At 46.7% G+C, this 25,179-nt stretch overlaps 1 protein-coding gene across 5 annotated transcripts in view; it reads right to left on the bottom strand.

Annotated features, from left to right (window-relative positions):
• Positions 1-25,179, bottom strand: part of PRICKLE2 (prickle planar cell polarity protein 2) — a 368,819-nt gene that overhangs the window by 123,434 nt on the left and 220,206 nt on the right. Inside the window, exon 1 of one of the 5 annotated variants that reach the window (XM_008260883.5) lies at positions 6,164-6,881. The exons of the other annotated variants lie outside the window; for them this stretch is intronic. The gene's annotated coding sequence lies outside the window, so the exon portion shown is untranslated. Of the gene's footprint in view, positions 1-6,163; positions 6,882-25,179 lie in introns of those variants that run through there. 5 annotated transcript variants of the gene reach the window in all.

Raw genomic sequence — 25,179 nt, 5'->3', positions numbered from 1 at the left:
GAAAGAGCTCCTATTCTCTGGTTCACTTCCCCAAAGTCCACAACAGTCGTCCCCACTCCCCCAGCAAGGACTGAACCTGGAGGCCAGGCATTCATTCCAGCTCTCTCACATGGGTAGCGTGAATCCAGTAACTTGGGCCACTATGGCTGCTCCTTGGGATGCACATTTAGCAGGAAGCTGGAGTCAGGAGCCAGAACTGGGAAACAAACCCAAGCCTTCCAGTGTGGGATGCTGGCGTCTTATTCGCTAGATCAGATGTCTACCCAAACCAGAAATATTTTAACAGCCAAAGAAAGAGGTGCTTCTTGAATGAGGTTTCCATAGAGAAGATCTAGAAGGAAAAGAAGGTAACACTAACAGGACATTACGGTAAAAAGTGTATGGAGGCCTACCTAGCATGGTGGATGTCATTCAGGCTTTGGACAATGAATAGTCCAGGTATGAATCCCAGCTTCACTCATTAGAGTCTGTGTTAAACCTCAGCAAGTTACTTAATCCCTAGGATTCTTGGTTTCTTAATTATTAGCTGCATGGTTGCTGCAAGAATTATTTAAGTATGTAAAGCATCTTCATGCACGTTAGCCCACAGTGCGTGCTCAATCCATGAGTTACTACTCTACACATCCTCACAAACATGAACACGAAGACTATATACAGACACACAGAACTCAAAACAGGCACTCCCATACATGACAGCTACCCTCACACCACACCTGATTTTGTGACCACACAAACTCTGGCTGTTTCTCAGCGGAGCCCTGGAACTTCCACAAACAAGCATCTCCAGGGCTTCCTAAATGATGAACGGATGCCAAGAATAGAGCTGGAAAAGTGGCATCCTGCCCAGCCGAAATGAACTACTCAGAGTCCCTGTCCTAGTTGCTCTGAAGCCTGACAAATATTTATAAAGTTTCATTCTAAGGAGCCAAGGAGGGGAGAGGCCTCAAGGTCAAGGGAGGTAATTGAAGTCCACACTGCTCATCTGAGATAGCCTGGAGCTAATACATCCAAGACCCAACCGGGAGACCCTCTCCTTCCCATCCTAAGAGATAAGGGGCTCCTGCTGTCCACCAGCACCCCAGGATGGTTTACATGGCACCGCTCAAACACAAGAGTACTTCAGAAAGCTCATGGTAAGTGAAAGTAAAAGGGAAGCTTATTTTATTGCAAACATTTCTGAAACCCTGAACCCCATGCATTGTTTTCTCATCATACACATGTTCCTTGAACTTTTCAAAAACCCTACCTATGAACGAATTTCAGAAAGTTTTAAACCGGGGCTGGTGTTGTGGCATAGAAGGCTAAGCCCCTAGATCTGACACTGGTGTCCCATATGGGCACTGGTTCAAGTCCCACCTGCTCCACTTGCAATCCAGCTCCCTGCTAATGTGCCTGGAAAGGCAGCGGAAGATGGCCCAAGTGCTTGGGCCTCTGCACCCACGTGGGAGACCTAGATAAAACTGGGTCCTGACTTCAGCCTGGCTCAGCCCTGGCTATTCTGGCCATTAGGGGAGTGAACAGTGGATAGAAGATTTCTTTCTCTCTGTCTCTCCTCCTCATTCTATAACTCTGCCTTTCAAATCGATAAAAAATAAATCTTCATAAAAGCTTTTTAAACCCATCTTTTAATTCTATTTTCTATGAACTTGATGAAGTTCCCTCATTCTAGCATCAGGAAGAAGGCAGAATCCCACAATTCTGCATTGTTCCTTTCTTCTGTTGGGGTTTGCTCCACTATTCGGATAGAGCATGACTGGGAATTCTTTCTCAAACAAGGCCACCGCTAGATCCCTCCATGCCCCTGCTTCCAACCAGGGACATCTCTGGATTCTGTGCCTCTAGAGTGTTAAGTTTCATCTTCTTCGCCATCGGCTCTCACATCTGAATCTTCAGCTCAGCCAAGTTGATTTTTACAGACTTCAGAGCCAAACATGTGCTCTAAGTTCACTCTACACCCACCAAGCAAAGGCAGGCTCACACTGTACTTGAAAACAAGCTGTCTTCCGTGAATGCACTTTTCAAGATGGTCCACGGAGCACCAGTGGGGAACATGTGCTGTGTTGAGTCATCAGGGGCGTTTTAGGATCGAAAGTGGCTTCACTCGGAGTTTTGTTAGGCAGATGGAGAAAGGAGTTTTCAGTGAGTGGAGATAGAGGCTCCTGTCTTAAGCTGTGACTTTACCCAAAGGGAACCTTCAGCTTTGTACTTCCATGGTGGATTGGAGTCGGCTCTGATATTCTCCCAGCTGCTCCCCATTCTGTCTTCTTTCCCCTCCCTCACCCACCCTTTCTCCTAAACGTCTCCATTTTCATTCTCTCTCTCTCTCTCTCCACTTCCCTCTACCTCTCTCTAGCCTTGCCCCCCCCCCTCAACCTTATCTCCAGGGAAATAACAGAACAAGCAAGTCTCTGGTTTTTAGACTCCAGATAACGAACTGCTCCAATAATAGGCCTGAAGGAGAAAGAAAATCAAGTCTCCGAAGTGGCCAAGTGCCCAGCGGAGATTCAAACACACACATACACATGTGTAGACACACAAACACATGGGGATGGGGACACACACAGAGGCAGGCAGACTATGAAAACCACAATGCTTCATTTAAAACATCTTCAGGTTGGAATCAGAGCAAAGAGAGGTGTCACCAGAGCACCCACCAGGAAAACTGGTTTTGCCAATGCCTCTTCTCCAAGCTTCTTAGCGTGTCTGGCAGTTGCCCAGTCACAAGCAGCACCAACCATGCTGGCAGTGGAAAGCGAAAGGCTTCAGTGGGTCTTCAAGCACCAAAGAAAGCTCCTAGCTACAATTTCTATTTGAAGGACACAGTCTTTGGACTCCCGGGGGCTTCTGAATACAGAGGTTTCTGCTAATTGAAGGCAGGCAATGCAGCTGGGTGGTTCGCAGCCCTTCTCATACTTGAGCGTTTGGAACCTCAGTGTAGTAGAAGCAGCACTAGACTGGGTACCAGCATCTGCACCAGCTGTCATTGAGGGTTATTTTCGTCCTGGGCCTTTAGTCTCTCCAACAAATGTGTATTAAAATGAGTGCCCCCTGTTGTTCACAGGTTGGGATTACAGAGAAACAATAAATACCATCAACACCCTAAGGAAATAAGGCCCAACGCTGGCTAAGTACCAGGAACCAGGCAAAGGCATAACAGCCGTTATTTTCACAGCAGCCCCACGCATTCAGGGGAGAGCACCTCCAATACTCATATGGGAAACCAAAGTTCAGAGACGGTGGGCAGTTTTCCCAAGCTCACACGTAAATTCAGGAGGCAATGCAGGTGGGGGATTATTGAGGGATAAATATTACTGTCCGGGAAAAAACACAACTCCACTAAAGATTAGCAGCCTCAGGAATTATCACCTCTTTATTCCAGGTTTCTTGTTAAAGAATTTTCTAGCAGGCTCCTTTCATGCACTTTCAAACTTTAATTATTATTTATTTGTAAAGCAGAGAGATGGACAGAGATTTCCTATGCACTGGTTCACTCCCCTACATGCCCAAAACAGCCAGAGCTGAGCCAGGCTGAAGCCAAGAGTCCAGCCCTCAATCCAAGTCTCCCATCTAGGTGGAGGGACCCAAGTACTTGAGCCACGACTTGCTGCCTCACAGCGTGTGCATCCACAGGAACCCAGGCACCCCGCTACGAGAAGTTGGCATCTTGTCATCTGTTCCACATGCCCTTCCCTAATTCATTTTCTGTCTTTTAGATTCCATACATTGAAATTCCATTAAAAAAAAAAAAGACCAGAGAAGAGGGAAAGCAACTGTCCAGCTCTGTGGCTGAAGCATGCTGACCAGCGCAACAGCAGATCACAAACATGGCAAAGCCACAGCCTGGCAGGGGACACAATACAAAGGCAGAGAGGACGGGGCCACGGGCAGGTGTCCGGGGAGACATATTCCTCTCCCTTAACACTAACCTGGAAGCTGAAGCCATTCAAATGGTGGCCTCAGTTCAGCCTCGGACCTCGAGGAGGCACCCAGCCAGCGAAGCACACACCGAACAGCCTCCCTGGCTGGCCGGGAAGATGCCCAGTGAGTGCACCGAGGAGAAGGAAAAACAAAAAGGGGCCGCCTCTCACACGCGTAGCCGAGCCACACACAAACCCAGAAATGCACGGATTCCAATATGGACCCTGCAGCTTTGTACCTGTGACTTGTCAGCCCCCAACCCAGGAAGCCTTGTGTGCTGTGCTGATCCCCCTTATCCTAAACGCTTTTCATTACACCTCCTGGTCCCTTTGAGTGCTGCAAAAGACTGAAGTCATGAATCACGTACTTCACCATGCCAACTCAATCCAAGGATGGAAATGTTGCTTTGGGTGAGGATGGCTTGGATGGAGCAGGTCCTAGGGATGGAATCTCTTTTGTTACTAGAACCTCTCCATAGGCAAACAGATACAAACATGCCCCCTTTTCAATAGTTACCTTGTTTTCAACAGCAACACTTAAACAATAATCACAGAAAGCAACAGTGAAAGCAACAATAATAGCAAGGAACATTTACTGAACACCTACCACCTGGTTGTGTTTTTCACAGGTCATCTCATTAAATCCTGGCACCCACCACCCTGCCTATAGGTTCTGTGGTTCTCCCCATTTTCCAGACAGGGATCAATGATCCAAGAGGCAGCTCTCAGAATCTTCAGCTGTTTCTGAGCCATGGGTAAACACCATCTCATACCAGGCAACCTCTAAGTCCTTCTCTGACTTCTTAACCTTCCATAACTACAGCATCCCTCCTGTATTTCTGTTACAAGCCCTCACCCATTCCGATCCCGCATGGGTAAACCTTTACAATCACACCATGGTCAACAAAGCTATTTTACCATTCCTGGCTGCCCCATGGCAGTTTACAAGCTGCAATGCCCAATGGAGCCAGTACGTTTTAATTTTCACATTAAGAAAAGAATTCCCAAGGGGGCAAAGAGCATTGGATGGAAAGGCAAAATGTTTCCGAGCATTCGAGAAGGCATTAAAATCCAAATTTCCAGAATATGGTAATTCTGTCAAAGTTGTGAGTGGCTCTGGAGCCCTGGGGGACAAGCATCCTGACCCATCTGTGAAAGCCATCAGCAGGCAGCCAGCCTTCTGGGGAGCAGGAGAGCAGCCAAGCCGGCCTCTCGCAAGGAGGCGAGGCTGCTTCATTTAGTTAAAGTCTCACCGAGATGGTTTAAAACACTTTTCTGGAAGAGGCGTTCCAGCAAAGCACATCGCACGCAGCCACACAGTCTGCAGATTCAGTGCAGGCAGTGCCTGTCTGTATATTCACAGCACACAGAGCTCATGCACGCGTTGATACTGGAAGCAGAACCTCGCTGGGGAAATCATTTATGTGTCTAAGTTATACAAGAGCCACGCTTGGACCGGCGGATGGCATTGCATCTGGTACAGATCACTTACCCAGGGTGATTCGGCCCAGCCCTGATTATTTATAGTTCTTCAGAGTCCTCTTGGACCCCAGCATCGTCCCAGATCACATAACAAAGAATAACGGGATTAAAAATCTGTATTTCATTGCAAGACCTCCACAGCAAATTAGTAATGCTGTGATTGGCTTTTTTGGGGGAAACCAAGAGTGAGAACTATGAAGGCTCCTTAGAGACTCCATGGGGAGAACAAACTGAATCATATGTTTCCACTGGCTACAGTCATATTCCGAGGCTCCATCACCATTGCTAATCTGAAAGCATCAGCTAAAATTAAATGCAAATAATTCGAAAGTCACTTCTTAACCTGAAGTCTTGGCTAAGTGGCTAAGTCCCCCGTTCTTCAGAGCCCCTAATGGTTTTTGGCATCACGTGCTGAAATGACAACCATGCAGGAACACTACCAGGTGCTCTGTTTTTTAACCCTTTCCGTCTTCTTTTTTTTTTTTTAAGAAAGCTGTACTTCAAGGCAAATGATGAATCTTAAGCACCAGGATCCAACTGTTTCTGTAGGACTCCCTATACCTGCGAGCTTTCACCCCACAATGAAACTTTCTAATACATGTCAACAGGATCAAAATACCACCTGAACAGGATAATGGAGCCCCAGTACCTTTCTCCCCACACACCCCCGCAAAGACCCCAGACCTTGCTCTACCCCCCCTCCCCCTACTCCGAGAAAACACACTGCTGTTCATTTTGGGAATCAGAGCAGCTGCCTTACCCACCTCTAGGAGGATGGAACGTCCAGTCTCCAAGAAGCTTCCGCCAGACCCCGGAGCCTGTCAATTGCCCCAGTTCACTTTCTCCCCGGGTCTGGCTTCCAAGGACGCACACAGGACCTCGGGCAGGCAAGACATGATCTTCTCAAACCCCCTTCTCAAATCTGGACGCTTCCTGAAGCTCTCGGGAGGCTCCAGGCTGAGCTGTTCTCTGCATTCCCCCAGGGAGGACTGCACAGCTGGGTGCAGACCCTGCTGGGGACTTCACCAAGCAGGGGGGAGACGGTGACTTCTATCCACCCCTGGACGCGCTCGACCACCTTCCTGGAAACCCGTTTCCTCTTCACGACAATCTGCGGGAGGTCAGACCCCAGCCTCAGTGTCACCAATCGCTCCTGAGGCGACCAGCGGGCTGCTCGCAGAGCCTAAGCCACTGAACCAGGAAACGTGAAGCTCGGCCAAAAAATCCTAAGAACTGGGGGCGGCTGAGCGGCCGGCGGTGCCGGGGAAGCGGCTGTAGCAGCGCCCCCATCCTCCGCATGCTAATGAAGCCGTGATGTCAGCAAGGCAGTCGCGGCATCTGGACGTCCCAACGTCCCAACGCTGCTGCTGGGCGCTGAGATTTATTTACATGTAAATTAGCCTCGCCTTCCAAATCAATAATCCCCGCGCCAGGGAGAGGTGGGGAGAAAGCCTTTGCTGGATGCAAAGGCCCCAGCTATGTAACCTCGGAATAAGTATGGAAAAAAAATCATATGAAAGAGAGGCTTTAAAGACACACGCCTGTTTTTTTCTTCTTTTAAAAAGCTAAGCTCTTCTATGCCAGTGATCAGATCTGGGCACAGTTATCAACCTGGTGCCTGTTTCAGATTAGAGGCTGCACAAGCCCAGGAATGGAAACAGCAATCAACCTTCTCTCTCTCTCCCTCCCTCTCTCAAAAGCTGTGCCAAGCCTTCAAATGCCTCTACTTTGTTTTTCTTTCTTTGCTCTCTTCCACTTTCATTTCAGGGCGGGGGCTTGTTGATAGCTGGGGACTATGTCACCCTGAGATTTTTGTACACCCGGAAATAGAGTATGACTTTTTTCATGGGCTTGAGTGGTGACTCACGCAACCCCCCCCACCCCCACCCCCACCCCAACTCCAAGTGAGCATGGGAAGATGACAAAGCAGACACCTGCCCAGGGGCACAGTCTGAGGACCCTTAGACCCTTAGATAGCACTGTTTGCATTTTACAGACTGGAAAAACAGAGGCCAGTATGGAAAAGCAAGAATGGGCAAGAATTTACTTTTCCTGGACCTCAGAGAAGAGCTCCTTAAATACCTTTGGATCTCCAATGGCCATTGCTCCTGAACCACAAAGAGGCCAATCCAAGCAACCAGGTAAAACAACCTCCAGAGTTGGACACTCCTGGGTTTCAGTCCTGCCTTTACTTCCTGCTAGTAATAGGACCTTGGGCAAGAAACTTAGCCATCGGCGTCTTCAGTGACCTCATCTGTATCATTCGCTCATTCAGTAAGCATTCACTAAGTACATATTCTATGTCATGCCCTATTCTTTTAATTAATTAATTAATTAATTAAAGTCATTTGAATGGAGAGAGAATGAATCTCCCATCTGCTGGTTCAGTAGACAAACACCCACAATAAGCCAGGAGCCTCCAAAATGGGTAACAGGGATCCAAGTAGCTGAACCATCACCTGCTCTCTCTCGGGTTCACATGAGCAGGAAGCTAGAAGCAGATGCGGAGCCAGGACATGAACCCAGGCACTGCAATACGGGGCGCAGGTACCCCAAGCAGAATCTTTCATTGCACCAAACGCCTGCTCTCCCCTTGCCCCATTCCAGGCAATTTCAGCCCTCAGCTACTGTATCTTCTAGTGCAGTAAAAAACAGTGAAATTACTGAAGAGCCCTGGCACTGATTAACACAATGACCCACACTTTATAAGTAACAATCTTTTTTCATTGTTTTGACTGATGTGAGAAAAATTCACAGCAGTGTTCTATCCATCAGGACAGCCCTTATCTCTCTCATTCAAGTCTTTGCATGGTCATCTTTTGTTGTCTGTAAGCAATGGTTCTCTCAATGCTACCTGTGCAGGAACCTGGCCAGGTAAGAGGAAGGCATAAGCCAACACTACGGACTTGGTGCCTGAGATAAGGAAGCATGGATGAACGTGGAGACGAGGGGCCGGGAGAGGTGGCGCCCAGAGGTGTTCCCGAGGACAAAGCGGCCAGCACAGCTCCTTGCCTGCACTCCCCCCACTGGAGAACCCACTCTGACCAGCTCTGCCTTTCCAGCTCAGCTCCCGAAGCCTCAAATGAATTTCTTTGTTAGATGTGGAGAAGTGAAATTACGTCTTTTGTTACAGGTAATTGTATTAATAATGCTTAATAACTTCTTTCAAAATGTTTCTCTCGGGCTCACAGGAGACCTTTCATGGTGAAAATCATGGGAGCTGGAATGACTTCTTGCTAAGAGAAATGGAATGCAGGTGAATGAGCACCGCTCTGTCTTAGGTCTTCATCACACAGCACTCAGGGCTTATGGGGAAGCAGACAGGAACCTTCTAAAGTCAATCAACAAACAGTTTGAGGCCACCAGTGGCCAAACGGAAGCTGTGGCATACTACTACGAGTGGCCCTGGACAAGTCACTTGCTTGGGCTCCAGTTTCTTCATTTGAACATGGACACATTTCCATTGTACTTACTATTGGCAGGATCAGGTGAGAATGATGGGAGGCAGTTCAGAAATGATGGACAATGAAGTAATGAAAAGAAAAGTTAGGAAAGAGAAAGCAAAAAGAGATTGCATTTCCTCTGGACTCCCAGGTACATCAGAGTTAACACCACGACATGGGGCCGAGAATGGATTCCCTGGCTCTGACACTTGCTGGCTCAAGGCTTTGAGGTCTGACGTTCTCATCTGGAACTTTTTAGAGCTGCCAGGGGAGTCAAAATGAGAATCCATGTGAAATATCTAGCACCAGGTGCAGCACACAGCCAACACTCAATATATTAGCTATTGGTAGTAGAAGTCATGATGCTTCCACTGTTATTTTGAGTACTAATTAGATAATCAAGTAAAATTCAAAATGTAGGAAAGAAGGAGTCTAAGAAAAGACTGCAAGATAATCCCCAATGTTCCACATCACATGGGTGAGCCACTGACATACTCTCCTCTACGTGGTACAACACATGCTATTCCAGTGCTATGCAACTAGCAAAGAAAGCAGTAAAAAGAGCAACCAAGGAGCCTCCTCCTCTGAAACTGGATACCACAGCAAGACAACTGGGATGTGTGGACACCTCATCTACTCGTCTTACTCATTCCTCCTTAAATGAGCTCCTACAACATGTCAGTCACTTGTTTAGCCTTCGCGACATCCTGGTGATCAATGCAGACATGGATCCTCTTTTTAAAGGGCTTAGCAATGAGGGGAAGACAATTAGGCAAGCAATTAGAGTCGAATGTGTTGTGTGTAATGACAGGGCGTGTGCAGGATCCTCGAAGGTCTAATTGTAGTTGGGAGGGAGATGGCGCAAAAGCAAGAGGCCCAAGGCCTTCTGTCTAGGCGTACTCTGCGAGCTCAGCTCGACTGGGAGGAAGCTGGGTATGCAGGCTTGCATAGATTACAGAAATATCAAACTCCAGGCTCCGGAGAGCATTCTACTGAGGATGCTTGCAACTATGTGCTGTTAGGTATTCAACAAAGTGAGGCAGCAGTTACTTTGGAAATGTCTCACATGGTGTTTACTAAAACAGCAAAATTCCACATTCAAGTACTTATCAGAGAATTGCTGACCTTTAGAATTTTCCATGTAGGTAGGATGACAGGACATTTACACAGATGACCATAACTGCATACACTGTATAGGAGAAGGCACAGGGAGGGCAGACTGATCACAGCTAAGGGGATCAGGGATCAGGTCCAAGGCTATAAAATTGTTACATTTTGGGGATTAAAAAATAATTTTTTATTGGCAAAGACCTTACTATCCATGACACAAATTCCAAAAGCCATAAAGGGAAGAATGCTAACATTGCTAAGGTCAGATTTCAACAGCTAGAGAGGGTGTTGCAAGCTACAAGAAAAGCACAAATATGAGGGCAACATATTTGCACACACGCGGAATTAAAAGACTTGCCTGCGTGGGCACAAGACAGCAAACAGCACCGGGGGTAAACAGCCAGGTAATGACAAGGAGGCAGCTCCATCCACACTGGTAAATCAAATCATCTCCCATCCCGGCCAGCATTAGGCAGATCTTGTTAGGGGACTATGGGGAGGGGTTAAGTGAATCCCGGCAGGGTAGCTTAGGCAAGAGCAGGGTAAATGATGACAAGGACTGCAGCCTTCTAGATGAGGGGCTTTAATGAGCAAGACTTCTAATCTCCATTTCCATAGGCCTAAAATAAGAAGGAAGAGACTTTAAATGAATTAAAGACGGATTTCACCTGGACCCAAGGCAGGCTTTTGAATACTGAGATGATAAGACCCAGCACAGGTCACGCAGAGAAAAGCAATTGTTTTCATTTTAAGGGAATTTCAAACAGATTGAGATAGCACCAGACCTAGCTGGTTTAGAAGATCACCTTCTGCCCCGGCTCTGGTTCTATCTTAATTACTGTAAGGGATATTTTTCAAGTTTAAAACCACTCATCTATTAAGGGTCATTTAGCTTTCATTTAAAAAGTGTGTATGAGGGGTCTTCAGAAAAGTTCAAAAGGATTTCAGCATTTTTTTGCTCCAAAAGGAATTTATCTGTATTCCAATTTTTTATGACCTTTCTGAAGTATTCCAGTATTTTCTGCGTGCAGGATTTTTTTTTTTTTTAAGATTTATTTATTTTGAAGGTAAAGAGAGAGAGAGGAAGAGAGGTCTTCCCTCTACTGATTCATTCCCCCAAATACTCAAAAGAACCAGGGCTGAGCCAGGTCAAAGCCAGAAACCACCAATTCCATCTGCATTTCCCCTGTGGAGGGCGGGGGCCCAGATATTTGGGCCATTGTCTGCTACCTCCCCGGTGCATAGCAGGAAGCTAGATGGAAAGGGGAGCAAGTTAAGTTTTTCTTTTTATTAAAAAGTCCACTCAGGAGTGGTTCCTTGACATTACTATTTCACTATCCAGTAAAATGAATGTGGAAGATGAGGCTGGTTGTCCTGTTTCATATGAAGAGCCGAGGCAATGTTGCAGTCCCAATCCCATCCCAGATTTCAGCACAAAAAGGTTGCGTTTTCATTCAGTAAAGTTGGCTGGAAGTCCAGAATCTTTCCAGGCACGTCCATTCCACTCAGTGGCTCAGGATCTACTCTGCTTCCTTCTTGTGTCTCTGATCTCAGCCTATAATTTTCAAATTATAGCAACAGAATAGAGAGCCAAAGAGGCTTTTAGGAGCTTTGGCCTGGAGACAAATAATACCACTGCAACTGGTCCTACTAGGCCGATAGGCCTCACCCAACTGCAAGGAGGCTGGGAAAGAAGAAGACAACAGATAACGGTGAATCCTAGTAATGTCTGCCATAGTTATCAATCAATTTTTTAAAAAATAATTTACTGATTTATTGAAGGCCAGAATTACAGAAAGAGAGAGAGAGAATATTTTTCATCTGCTGGTTCACTCCCCAAATGTTTACAACATCTAGCCCTGTGCCAGGCTGAAGCCAGGAGGTTGGACCTACATCCTTGTCTCCTGCATGCCTGGCAAGGGTCCTAGTACTTGGTGATCTGCCACTTTCTGAGGCAAATTAGCAGGGAGATGGATAATAAGTGGAGCAGCTGGGACTCGAATTGGAGCCCCTTGGGATGTGGCAGCCTAACCCACTGCACCACAAAGCACACTCTGGGACTCTCCCTTTTTATTTTTGCTCTGCAGACACATTAAAAAAACAAAACAGAGCAGGTATTTGACACCCATGCTTAAGCTGCCACTTGGGATGCTTGCAAGTTTAAGTCTTGACGACACAAGTTCAAGTCTTGGCGACACTAATTCAGAGGCATCTTTCAGCTAATGTGCATCCTGGGAAGCAGCGGATGAAGGTTCTAGTACATGAGTCCCTTCCACCCCCATGGGAGAGCAGACTAAGTTCCAGGGTACTGGCTTTTGGCCTGGCCCAGCCTTCACTGTTGCAGGCATTTGGGGAGTGAACCAGCAGACAGCAGACTTCTCTCTGCCCGGTCATCAGCCTTTCCAATTAAATGGAAAAAACAAAAATAAAAAAACATTAAAATATATTCTACAGGGCAAAACAAAATACAGTCTACTATAGCCATAAGGCCTTGAAACAGAAGGATGTTTAACATTAACAAAATGATGACAGTCCTAAATGCATAACACGGATGTTTAATACTAATAAAACGACGAGTCCTAGGTGAATGATCCAGGCTCCCTCATTTTGACCTCAGAAGGGAGAAAACAGGGGAGGGCATTTGGCACAGCAGTTAAGACGCCACCTGGGACCCCCACATTCTATATTGCAGTGCCTAGTTCCAGTCTTGGTTCCACTTCCAATCCAGCTTCCTGCCTAATGTGCACCCAAGGAGGCAGCTGGTGATGACTCAAGAGCTTGGGTCCCTGCCACCCATTCAGGAGACCTGGATGTTCCTGGTTCAAAGCCTCTGCCTGGCCCAGCTCTAGCTACTGCAGGCATGTGAGGAAGGAACCAGCAGATGGAAGATCTCTGTTTCTCTCTGACTCTCTGCCTTGCAAATAAAAATGCAAAAACATTAAAAAATTTTAAAGTTTAAAAATGGGATAAAACAAAATAATATCCTAAATTTTTATTAGTATTCAAGCAACAGCATCCAATTCAAGTAACCACAAAGAGATTAAGTGGATGAAGTATGTGAGGCCTGTATAGTACAGGTACAATTGGGTAAGGCACCCACGAAAGTGAAATGACCTTCATGAAGAAGAAATGCTCCAAAGATACTCCCTGCCATTTCTTGCTGTTTTCCAATTCAGATTTACCATCTGCCTCCTTCAACAGGCTGGACACTGTCATTCAAAGAAGTCAACAAAAAGACCTGAATGCAAATCTAGCTATTACCTCCTGCCCACACGACCTTGGTGACGACAGCCACTTCACTGGAGTCTCAGTTTCCCCACCAGTAAGAGGGAGATAACTGTCTACCCAAAGTTTTCAAAGGATGAACATGCTAAAGTACTTGTACATAGAGTGCTTTCTATCTAGTGTAGAAAGGACGTGTAGGCCAGTGCCGCGGCTCACTTGGCTAATCTTCCACCTGTGACGCTGGCACACTGGGTTCTAGTCCCGGTTGGGGCACCGGATTCTGTCCTGGTTGCTCCTCTTCCAGGCCAGCTCTCTGCTGTGGCCCAGGAAGGCAGTGGAGGATGGCCCAGGTCCTTGGGCCCTGCACCCACATGGGAGACCAGGAGGAAGCACCTGGCTCCTGGCTTTGGATCGGCGCAGTGCACCGGCTGCAATGCGCCAGCTGTAGCGGCCACTTGGGGGGTGAACTAACGGAAAAAGGAAGACCTTTCTCTCTCTCTCTCACACTAACTCTGCCTGTCAAAAAATAAAAAAATAAATAAAATAAAAAATAAAAAGGATGTGTATTATGAAAAAACTGTATGACTTAAGAATTTTTTATATCAAAATAAATTTTCAATTCCATTTTCCAAGAGATTTTTTTCCCTTGTACAGCAGGTATTCCTATCACTGCCCACTTGGTTCTCAAAGCAGGAAGAAGAGTTACAATCACAAACAGCAAAATAGTTCATAATAAACATTAAGTTGTCCTTCCTCTCCCATAAAGCTTTCTTTCTTGTCCATTTGTGAGGATTCACATCATAAATGCTTCTCAGACCACGGACATTGCCAAATCTCCTGAAAGATAATCCGGCAGAAAAGGGGCCTTCCTCCCTTCCCATCATCTTACGAATCTGCCATATTTCATACATTTTAATTATTCTTGATCCCAATAATCTAATGCACAAAATTTTAACACAGCTTTTATCCTCCTTTAATTACATTAATTAAAATGAGAAATACAGACAAGCTAGACTGCACATTTCAAAATGAAAGACTGCTGAAGATTTTGCTCCCGCTCCCCAAAAAGATTAAACATTGCATCCATGTATTAAACAGACTTACCACCACACATTTCCATAAAAATATCATCAAACTGACATGATGTACTAACTAAAAGTCGTCTTCTTAGACAAAGAACGCTGCACTTCCTACAGTAGTTTTTTCCCTAACTAATTTCCATTCAACAGCTGAGTAGAAATCTGCATTCACTCTATAGAGAGGACTGGGAGTGTGCACAGGAACACTTTGGTTTTTCTGGGAGTCATTCAAGATACTATATGCTTCTCTTGGGAGAGAACGCTGGCAAAATGAAAGATATCTTGAAAAAAAAAAAAAAACACTGAAATACTCTGTTTCATAAAGTCACACAGCCAAGATGGGCCCTGGGAAAATTATCCTAGAAGACAAAACGTCACAGATGTACAAACTGACACACTGTTTTTTCTGGAGAAATGGGAAGGATTTGTGTGCCAGGTGCTTTGTACATTTTATCTTATTTAGGCCTCACCGCAATCCAAAAACGCAGCTTTAATCAGCCACTATCACACAGCTGAGGACACTGGGGTTCAGAGAGGAAAAGAGTGACACCAGGAGCGCAGGTGGTTAGCCTGGCACTTCAGATGCCAGCTAAGACACCCATGTTCCAGATCCGAGTACCTGGGTTCGATGCCTGAGTCTGGCTCTTGACTCCAACTTCCCACCAAGGCAGGCTCTGGGAAGCGATGATGATGGCTCAACTCACAGGGTCCCTGTCACACATGTGGGAGACCTGAACTGAGTTTCTAACTCTCTGCTATGGCCTGGCCCAGCCCTGGCCATTGTGGGCACTGGGGAATGTACCAGTAGATAGGATCTGTCTCCCTCTTAAGTCTTTTTTTTTTTTTTTTTTGGTTTGTTTTAAGATTTGTTCAACTCAGATTAGATCCTGAAAACCCAAATACCTTCCTTGAATTCACGGAGTCTCAATTTTCTACTCAAAAACCAAGCATCCCCCAATTTGGGTGTGAAATGTTGGAAACAAAGTATCATTAAAAACAGAAGCCAAAGCATTTTGTTGTCCACACCCCATCAGTCAAAGCCTTGGTTTAAAGCCCTTCACTATCCTTGTTGGCTACCATCTTTTGGGGTGGGTGTTAGGAGCAGACACTTAAGTCATCACTGGGAACATCATTGGAGTACCTAGTTCAAGACTCAGCTCGTTTGCATACAATCCACCTTCCTGCTATCGTAGACCACGGGAGGCAACACATGATGGCTCAAGTGCTTGAGTTTCTGCCACCCACATGGGAGATCCAATGCAGTTTCAGGCTCCAAGCTTTAGTTTGGCCCAGCCTCAGCTGTTAAGGGGCATTCAGGAGTCAAACAGTGGATGGAAGAACTCTATGTTTCTATTTCAAATCAAAATAAATACACACACTTTTATAAACAGAGAGAAATACACAAGGTTTCCTGGTCTACCAGATTAAATCAATTCCCTTGCACAAAGGAAAAGTGCACAGTATTGTTCTGTTAGCTATGCATTTTTTCTTCAGAATCCTCATTGTGGATCATAGCTCCACATCCGTGGTTAGTGATTATGATCCATATCCTTTGTTAACACTGACAATTACTGGATGAACATATCTCCTTGTAACGAGGCTCTGCGCTGTCAAAGGGCACTGACTGTGTCTTATCTTTCTATGCCAAGCACTGAGCGCTTGGTGGCCTGAAAGCTAACGAATAGATGAGGAATGAATAAAAAGTTCTACAACTACATTTCTGGCCTAGAAATCAGAGGGAATTTAGGATTATTCCTGTAAGAACATCTGTCTGCTCATTTGCATTCCAGTATTCATCTATGATTGGGACAGAAAAGAATGGAACTAGACTCCCTCAATTACTTTTTTAGTTTCGCTTCCAGGATACCACATCCTCCTGGCATCCATCCTACCCTCTGGCTGCTCCTCCTCAGTCTCCATTACTCTAGCAGTTCTATGTTGGAGGACCCCAGGACTCAGCCCCGGCACCTCTACTGGTCTCTGCCTATCTTCACTTCTTTGATCTGGTCTAGAGTCTCAAATGTCACCTTTATGCCAAAGGCTCTGGCCAGACCTTTCCATGAATTTGTGGTGTACAGATTCATCCATCTATGTCCCATCTACATTTGGATGTCTAAGTCTTCTCCATCAACAAAATCTTCTCCATCAACAAGTCCACACCATACTCCCCCGAAATCTGACTTTTCCTTATCTCACTTAATCACAACTGCTATCCCCCCCCCCCCGCCCCATGGGTAAGAATAAAAACCTCTAAGTGATCCTCCATTCCTTTCATCCTCCCACCCCTGATTTCTAATGCAGAAACTGGCAAACTGCACTCCATGGGCCAAATCTGTTTGCTCCAGGTTTTTACAGATACAGTTTTATTGGAATCTACGCATGCCCATTCATCTATGCATGGCACAGTATCTATGGCTGCATTCATGATCCAACAGCAAAGTTGAGTAGTTGCGACAGGGACCAGATGGCCTGCAAAGTCTAACACATTTACTATCTGGTTCTTGACACTACACATCTTCCAACCTTTGGCTAATTCTGTTGGTGATACCTTGAAAACGTATGCAGAATAAAGCATTTTCCCTCTACCTTTGTTATTATCACTCTGGCCCACGCCGCCACCACGTCCTGGATGGAGATCCAAGCTACCCTCAACTCTTGCTTCCTAGCTGGTTTACTACCACCCTCCTTCACTCTATTCACAGAACTCCAATCAGAGTGATTCTACAAAAATACACATTAGAGCATAGCAGGTTTCTCCTCAAAACTCATCAATGCGGCTCATCTCAGAGCTCTGGGCCCCAGAACTTACTCCGACAGCACCTCCTGCCGTGCTCTGCCATCCCGTCACTCAGACACTGGTTGTCCAGCCTGCCAGGCCTATGCTCCTTGCCTTTGCACTTGTTCTTCTATCTGAAATATTCCTACCAACAAGGGAATGACTCACTCTCACCTTTTCAACTCTAATGTTACCTCCATGTGGTCTTCCCATCCTGTCCAAGATTGTCCATATTGTCCAATCTCTCATCTTTCTGATACTGCCCAAATCTTTTCCCTACATTATTTTTCTCCTTAGCTTTTAGGACTTTTTGAAAAAAAAGTTGTATACCACACAGCTCATCCATTTAAAGTGCACCAAGAGTTCTACAACTTTCACTGGGTTGTAGATACAAGAATTACTACTATCTAATTTCAGAACTTTTACCAACCCAAAAAGAAATTCTGTATACCATGCCCCAGTATTCCAGGTCCAGACAAACTTCAATATATTTTTTGTCTCTATAGTTTCATCTGTTCTGGACATTTTCTATAAACAGAATCATACAATATATGACTTTTTGTGACTGACTTATTTGGCTTAGAGGTTCATTGATGTTGTAGCTTGTATCGCAACTTGATTGCTTTACTGAATGGCATGCCGGTGAAGAGACATACATTCTATTCATCCATTCATCAGCACTGCCCATGTGGATTATTTCCACTTTTGACTATTATCAATGATGCTACTGTGAAAATTTATGTATCAGTTTTAGGGAGACATTATTTCATTTTTCTTGCACATCTATCTAGTAGAATTGCTGATATGTATGAGAACTCTAAATTTAATATTTTAATGAACTACCCATTTTCCAATGTGGCTATACCACTTGACAATCCTATCATCAATGTCTAAAGGCTCCCATTTCCCTGACTCTTCACCAGACCTTAGTATCGTCTGCCTTTGTTGGTGTGGTCAACACATTTCTCACAGGCTTTATTCATTTTCATCACTCTTTCCCCCCACTCTGTTCTTCAGTTTGCATAATTTCTATCAATCTACCTCCAAATTTGCAACTCTTCATTTTCTGCGAGATTAAATCCATTGTTGATTCCCAACAGTGAATTTTTCATCTCAATTATTATAGTCTTCAATATTAACAACTCATTTTTATCATGCCTTCCTTTACTCCTTAGATATAAAGTTCTTCAAATATATATATATATATATTTTTTTTTTTTTGACAGGCAGAGTGGACAGTGAGAGAGAGAGACAGAGAGAAAGGTCTTCCTTTGCCATTGGTTCACCCTCCAATGGCCACCGCGGCCGGCGCACAGTGCTGATCCAAAGGCAGGAGCCAGGTGCTTCTCCTGGTCTCCCATGGGGTGCAGGGCCCAAGCACTTGGGCCATCCTCCACTGCACTCCCTGGCCACAGCAGAGAGCTGGCCTGGAAGAGGGGCAACCGGGACAGAATCCGGCACCCCGACCCGGACTAGAACCCGGTGTGCCGGCGCCGCAAGGAGGAGGATTAGCCTAGTGAGCTGCGGCGCCGGCCTCTTCAAAGACATTTTAATAGCTGCTTTGTGTTCTGCCAAGACTGACATTTGGGCCCCCTCATAGGTACTTTCCTCTTATTTATTTATTTTTCCTGTGTATGCGCCACCATTTTCTGTTTCATGGCATATCTCAAAATATTTTGCTGAAAAATTATTTTAGACAATATAGTATAGCAACTCTGGATCAACTCCTCCCTTTCCCGGCCCCCCTCCCCCCCCAGAGCTTGCTGTTGCTGTCGGCTTATTTGTCCAGTGCTTAAGTGGGCAATCTAAGTGAAATCTGTTTCCCCCGCAGTGTGCAGCCTCTGATGCTGCTTCCCAGAGAACACCAACGCAGTCTTCCTGAGCAACTGGACTAGTCTGTATCTATTGGTAACACTCCCAACTGTCAGCCTCCACTAACTGCTAGCCGATTGTTCTATTGTTTTTGATAATACCCTTTGGCATAAATTGCTCCACAGTCTGTAGTGGTGAAAGCAGAGTTCCTTTGTAAGGGCAGGGTGTTGTCTGTCTACAAGGGTGCCCCTCCTAAACTGACACCACAGCCCTAGACTCAAAGCTGGGTGGAGAAGGAGACCCATTTCTTGGCTGGCTTTCTCCTGGAGTAGTTTCCATCACACCGGTCTGTTCTGGGGGATGCGGTTAGAGGTGGAGGTGAATGGGTTATAGCTCAAATGCCACAGACCCTCATTACCAAAATTTCACAGATTTTCATGACTAGATGTACCTCCATTTGCTGCATGCCCTTGGGACAATTTATAGAAACCTAGCATGGTTATTTTTTTAAAGCAATTTTCAGCAAATGATTGTTTTTGCTAATAAAAAGGTCTACCATGCACATGATACTGCCACATTCTAGAAGCTGATGACCAAAACCTAGTACTCTAAAACCAATGTTCCACTTGTCTATGCTGCTTTATTATTTCACTGTGGAATCAGTCTGTCAGTTTCCCTTGGGCCCTCTATCCCTGGAACCCAGAAAAACGCCCAGCACACAAGATGCTCTCAATAAATTTGGGATAAATAAATGAATAAATGGAGAAGTGCCCATGGCTCACAGCCTGTGCTCACCATGGCTGATGACAAACTATCAGAGTCAATGTTGTACTCATGCTCATGACAGAGGCTTATTTCCACATCACATTGTTCTCACCATTTCCTCAGAGACTGATCACAGCACAGACAGTCACACCTGTGCACCTCATCAGGCCGCTGAGTGATGGAGAGACAAGAACGAGAGGTACAGCTACAGCACACACATCCCTCCACACTGCATTCAGCCCTGCCTGCATTCTGCCTCTCTGTCTCTGCATCTTCCCTATCCCTTACATCCACAAATAGCTTGATAGGGAAGGCGCCTAATTTGCTGAGTGTCCTGCCTGAATAGAACCAGCCCAGGTATTAGAATCAGGAAGACAGTGTTTGATCCTGGGCTATGGATCTTGCTGTCTGTGTGACGCTGGCCAAGTTACTTAATCTCTCTGCTCTTCAGAAGCTTGTGCTGAAAAAATCCCAATAATGGTGATAACTGTATTACCTCCACAAAGCACTCTATACAGTGCTGGACACACCAGCAGCACTCAGTGTTAGATACTATTATTATTATCTGCAAAATAGTAATCACAGACATGCCTGTCCATCACGCTGCGGCAATCCATGGATCTAAGGAGAGTCGCTGTGAAGACAGAATTCTCTGTGATGTACAGTGTAATAATTACCTCCTTGGACCTACAGAATTAAGTCCTCCTGGCCTGCTGGGCTAAGGAAAAGCCCCCTCACTGTTTGTTTCTTTTTTGGTTCATCATTGCCCCAAACCCCAGAGTAAATTCAACCCCACAGGAGACTGCTGGGAGTTCTGCTTGAACAAAGGCATGTCCTCCCAGGGCAGGAAGTTCCTCACACAAGGCCACCATCTTTTTTTATTTTTATTTATTTTTTAAAGATTTATTTATTTGAAAGGCAGAGTTATACAAAGAAAGAAAGAGAGAAAGAGAGAGAATATCTTCTATCTACTGGTTCACTCCCCAAATGGTCATAACAACCAGGGCCAGGCCAGGCCAAAGCCAGGAGCCAGGAGCTTCCTCCGGGTCTCCTACATGAGTGCAGGGGCCCATGCACTTGGGCTATTCTCTGCTGCTTTCTCAGGCACATGAGCAGAGAGCTGGATTGCAAGTGGAGCAGCAAGGACTTGAACTAGGGCCCATATGGAATGCCAGCACTGCAGACTATGGCTCAACCTGCTGCACCACAGCCCCAGCCCAAGGCCACCATCTTGAAGATGGCCTCCAAGCCACCACTGCGATCAGCAGAGGACCAGGCCAAAGCAAGGTCCAAACTACAAAAAGGAAGCATCATAACTTGGAAGTTAAAACAAGCAGGAGAGGTTTAACTATGCACCCAATGTACCCTGCCTTGAGAGGAGGTGGTTGTGTCAGGACTAACAAAGGAGTCTGAACTCCAAGACAGCCAGTGTCTGCAGGAGGGACAAAGGGTCTGCTACCAACCCCCACCTGGTAAGGACCAGTCCTGACTCTGTCCTTTTGCAATTAGCTGTGTGAACTGGGACAAGCCTTGTTCCCTCTCGGAGCTTTGTTTAACAGCCACTGCCTCACACAGACTTTCTGCATTATATGAAATAATGGAGGTGAAATTGCCAAGCACACAGCAGGTGCTTAATAAATGTTTATCAAGCCTGAGTATAAACATACCATCAATCTTACTCTGTATAGTGCGGGTGCCCAAAAGCTTCTAAACTCAGCAACCATCAGGCCACATGGCTCTGGGGCTGGGGTGTCCCTGACAGCCAGGGAGGGTGTTCCTGCTGCTTGTGTCTCCTTCCTGATCCCGGAGGCAGGAACCCTGCTGGTGCCTCCTGGGGTCACTGGGGGACAGGCCCAGATGGATGTGAGAGCAGGCTGCTGTGGTGAATAATTTAGCACCCCTTCTCAGAGGGGGCCGGGTGCGAACCTCGCAGTGGCTGCACACACAGCGAGGTAGCAGCCGGTGACTCATCGTCAGGAGCTGCATTCTTTTTCCCTTAAATGGCACACGCAGAGCCCTGCTGGGGGGCTGGGGGCTGCCAGATTCTTCTCAGCTCAACTCATCCCAGCTGGGGCGGCTATAGAAGGAAGGGCTGTGCGGCGGGAGCCTGGCCAAAAAGAAGGCAGAGAGGAGGTTCGGCTAGCTGGGAGGAGGGGAGGCAGGCACTGGCATAGAGAAACACGGGGCACTGGAGAAGGTGAGCCCTGCAAGACAGAGACGCTTCTGAGACTGGATGCTTACACAGATGTCCCCAGTGTGGAGGCAGCCATCACCAGGCCCCGCCTCTTGGCTGTCCCCTTGAGTCCATAAGCAATTCACAGAATTGAAGGCGTGGTACACCTGGCCCTGTGAGATTCTGATAACCGGACTCAAGGAATCATGTGTGTTCCCAGTAGATAAAACCCTGCTGGCCAGTATTATTTAGAGGGTATTATTTAGGGGAATTCCAGATCTGGAGCAAACCATAACTGGCACCTGAATATACTCCCTCTAACCCCCAAACAAACAGAAGCCCACCTGGCCATCATCAACACTCCCTGAAGAACATGACATCACTGACCTATCAGATAAAGGCCACGAGCACCAATGACCAACCAGGAACTTGGACATAAACTGAACACGCACCTCTTGGCCCCAACTTCAATCCATAAGAACCCTACTCCTAACCCTTCTGGGAGCCTGGGAATTAAGCAATACCTGCCCAACTATTTGCTCTGTGCTTTCCAAATAAATACCAACTTTCCTTCACCATCCTGATGTCAGCAATCGACTTTCTGTGCATCAGGCAAGAGCACCCAGGTTTGGGGGTTCTACAGCAATACTTCCAACTAGTTCTAGAAGCTTGTTCTGTGACACTTCCTGCCTGGATCTTTTGGAAGGGCTAAATCACAGCCACAAGGGGCTAGGCCCAGGTGCTGGGGAGTCCTGAAGTCCAGTGGGAATCTCTGTCCAACTATACAGTGACTGCTATCAGGAGCTCTCTGCCACACGACAGGAGAGATGAACAAGCCAGACTTTGGATGTGACACTTACTGCATATACAACATCTAATTGAACCTCCAGGGCTGTACCCACCTCCTCAGAGACACTATAAGGGAAGCTGAGGATCACAGAATGCCAAGTAATGATTAAGCATAAGCACCTGTCTAATTTCTGAATCTACATCTTTCTCTTCTATGTCATTGTATTTGAAATTTCCATGTAACCTACTGAATGGGTTCTTCCCATTCCATCCTAGCATTTGTGTTGATCCTGATACAAAGAAGAGACACCTGGCTTTTGGCCAGTTTCATGGAGAGGCCACCCTACCGCTAACAGGCCAGCGACATCAAGACAGGTGGGGGACCAAGGTCCTCCAGAACCCACCACCAGTTCTTGTGCTTGTCAGAGAATGAAGGCTCAGTCAGCCACTCCCCCTCTCACAACAACATGGCAACAACGGGGAAACACCGAATTCTTTCTCTACAGAAAGTGCCCCTTTGCAGGCTACATGGAGTTGGGCGCAGATGGAGCCCAAAAATACTCTTCAAACTGAGCAAATACAATAATGCTGTCGGACTCTGGGGAGCCACACAATTCTCTGCTTCAAGTCCCTGTCTAGGCTGTGAAATGCTTCCAAGAGTCCGTCCCCAGGGTTCCACAGAATCATCTCCTCTCCTGTGGCCAACTCACTCATCTGCGTGTCGGGACAGGTGCGTCGAGATAGCCCTGGTAGCAGCGAGTGTCTGAGCCCAGAGTTCTACACGTGGGATGCCCCCATCAGCAGCAGCAGCGAACCAGGGAACTCACTGACAGTGCAGATTCGCAGGTCCCTCCCAGGCCTCCAGAATGGGCAGCTCCAGGGGTGGAGCCCGGCCAGCTGAGTGTGCACAAGTCCTCCAGGGGGTTCCACACCATGTTGCTGATTGATTGACCAATGGTCTAAGTGATCCCTACCAACTGCTGCTGAGCAGCCAAAAGGAGAAAGGGCAGGAGGCTGGAGGAACTCCCATGGAGGGCCCAGGAGGGCCCAGTGCTGGCCTGGTGCTGGAATCTGGCCCGTATGTGCGGTTTGCTGAATCTATTCCAGAGGCCCAGACAGTCTGTAAAGGACCAAGGAGTATACTAGACGTCTTCAAGCAGTTCAAGAAAAATGATTACTGCAGATGAATTTCAAAATTTTTCCACACCAAAAACATACTGTGGGGAGCAACTCGGACTAGACTAAGTTACTGGAATTAAGACTTATTCTATGCATCTGCTCTCCCACAATATGGCGCTGGGAGAGGAGGAAACAGCTTCTATACAGCTGCCTCCAGTTCAACCAATAAACAGCAGGACCTGCTCCTGATTGGAGGAGAGCAGCGTACTCGGCGTGTGGGTAGCAGAGTTGGGATTGGCGGAAGAGGACTATAAAGGAGGAGAGAGACAACATGCATCAGGAACATCTATCTGAAGGAACACCTGTGCAGCCCCCGAGAGAGCCGGCCGGCGGTGTGCCGCTCCCCCGCGGAAGTGGGGAAAGTGGCAGGGGGAACCGCCCTTCCACGGAGGTGGAAGGGTCGGTAGCCAACCCGGGAAGAACCAGCAGCAAACCCCGGGGAGGGCCGAGCAGACCAAAGAACAGCGCAGGGTCCTGTGTCGTTCCTCCACGAAGACGGGGAGTGACACATACTTCCATGTGTCCATGAACATTCTCAACTGCCCCCATGTATGTTGGTTTCTGAATGTGGCATAGTCAATGACTTCCCTCTGCTGCCCTGTGTGAAAGCTGCCAGGCTGTACGGAAGCCAGTAGGTGTGGCCGTGGTCTAGTATAATTTTAACATCAAAGAGCTACACTAAATTTGGCCTGCAGGTTACAATTTGCCAACTCCACATCTATACCATGGCATCTCCTTAAAATAATAATGATGGGGTGGGCGTTGTGGCATAGTAGGCTAAGCCTCCACCTCTGGCACCGGCAGCCCATATGGGCACTGGTTCATGTCCCAGCTGCTCCTCTTCCAATCCCACTCTCTGCTAATGGCCTGGGAAAAAAGTAGAAGATGACCCAAGTCCTTGGGCCCCTGCACCAATATGGGAGACTCAGAAGAAGCTCCTGGCTTCACACTGACCCAGCTCTAGCTTTTGCAGCAATTTGGGGAATGAACCAGCAGATGGAAGACCTTTCTCTCTCTCTCCCTCCCTCTATCTGTAACTCTACCTCTCAAGTAAATAAGTAAAAACTTTTAAAAAATATAATGATGATGATGGACATAATGATCGTAATATCTGGCCACACTGAGTTCAACTTCCTAAGAGGCAGCCTCCAATAGAGGCCAACCAGGGTATCTTCTCCCAGCTGGGGACACACACTCCAGTTTCCTACAGTGCCCACTTTTTCCCTGAACACCAGGACAGAGAGTTTGCACTGATTATCCTGCTCATTAATTTTTTTAAAAAATATGTCTATCTGAGAGGCAGAGAGGCAGAGACAGGGATAAGAAAGAGGAGAGAGAGTGAGCAAGCACACTCCCATATACTGGTTTATCCCCCCAAATGCTTGGGAGCTGGGAACTTCTTCCAGATCTCCCACATGGGTGGCAGGCA

The sequence above is a fragment of the Oryctolagus cuniculus genome, chromosome 10, assembly GCF_051225735.1.
Source record: "Oryctolagus cuniculus isolate XC-2025 breed Fujian yellow rabbit chromosome 10, ASM5122573v1, whole genome shotgun sequence".
Taxonomy (NCBI): Eukaryota; Metazoa; Chordata; class Mammalia; order Lagomorpha; family Leporidae; genus Oryctolagus; species Oryctolagus cuniculus.
The sequence above is the reverse complement of the archived record's forward strand: the minus strand, read 5'-3'. Positions and strand labels throughout refer to the sequence as shown.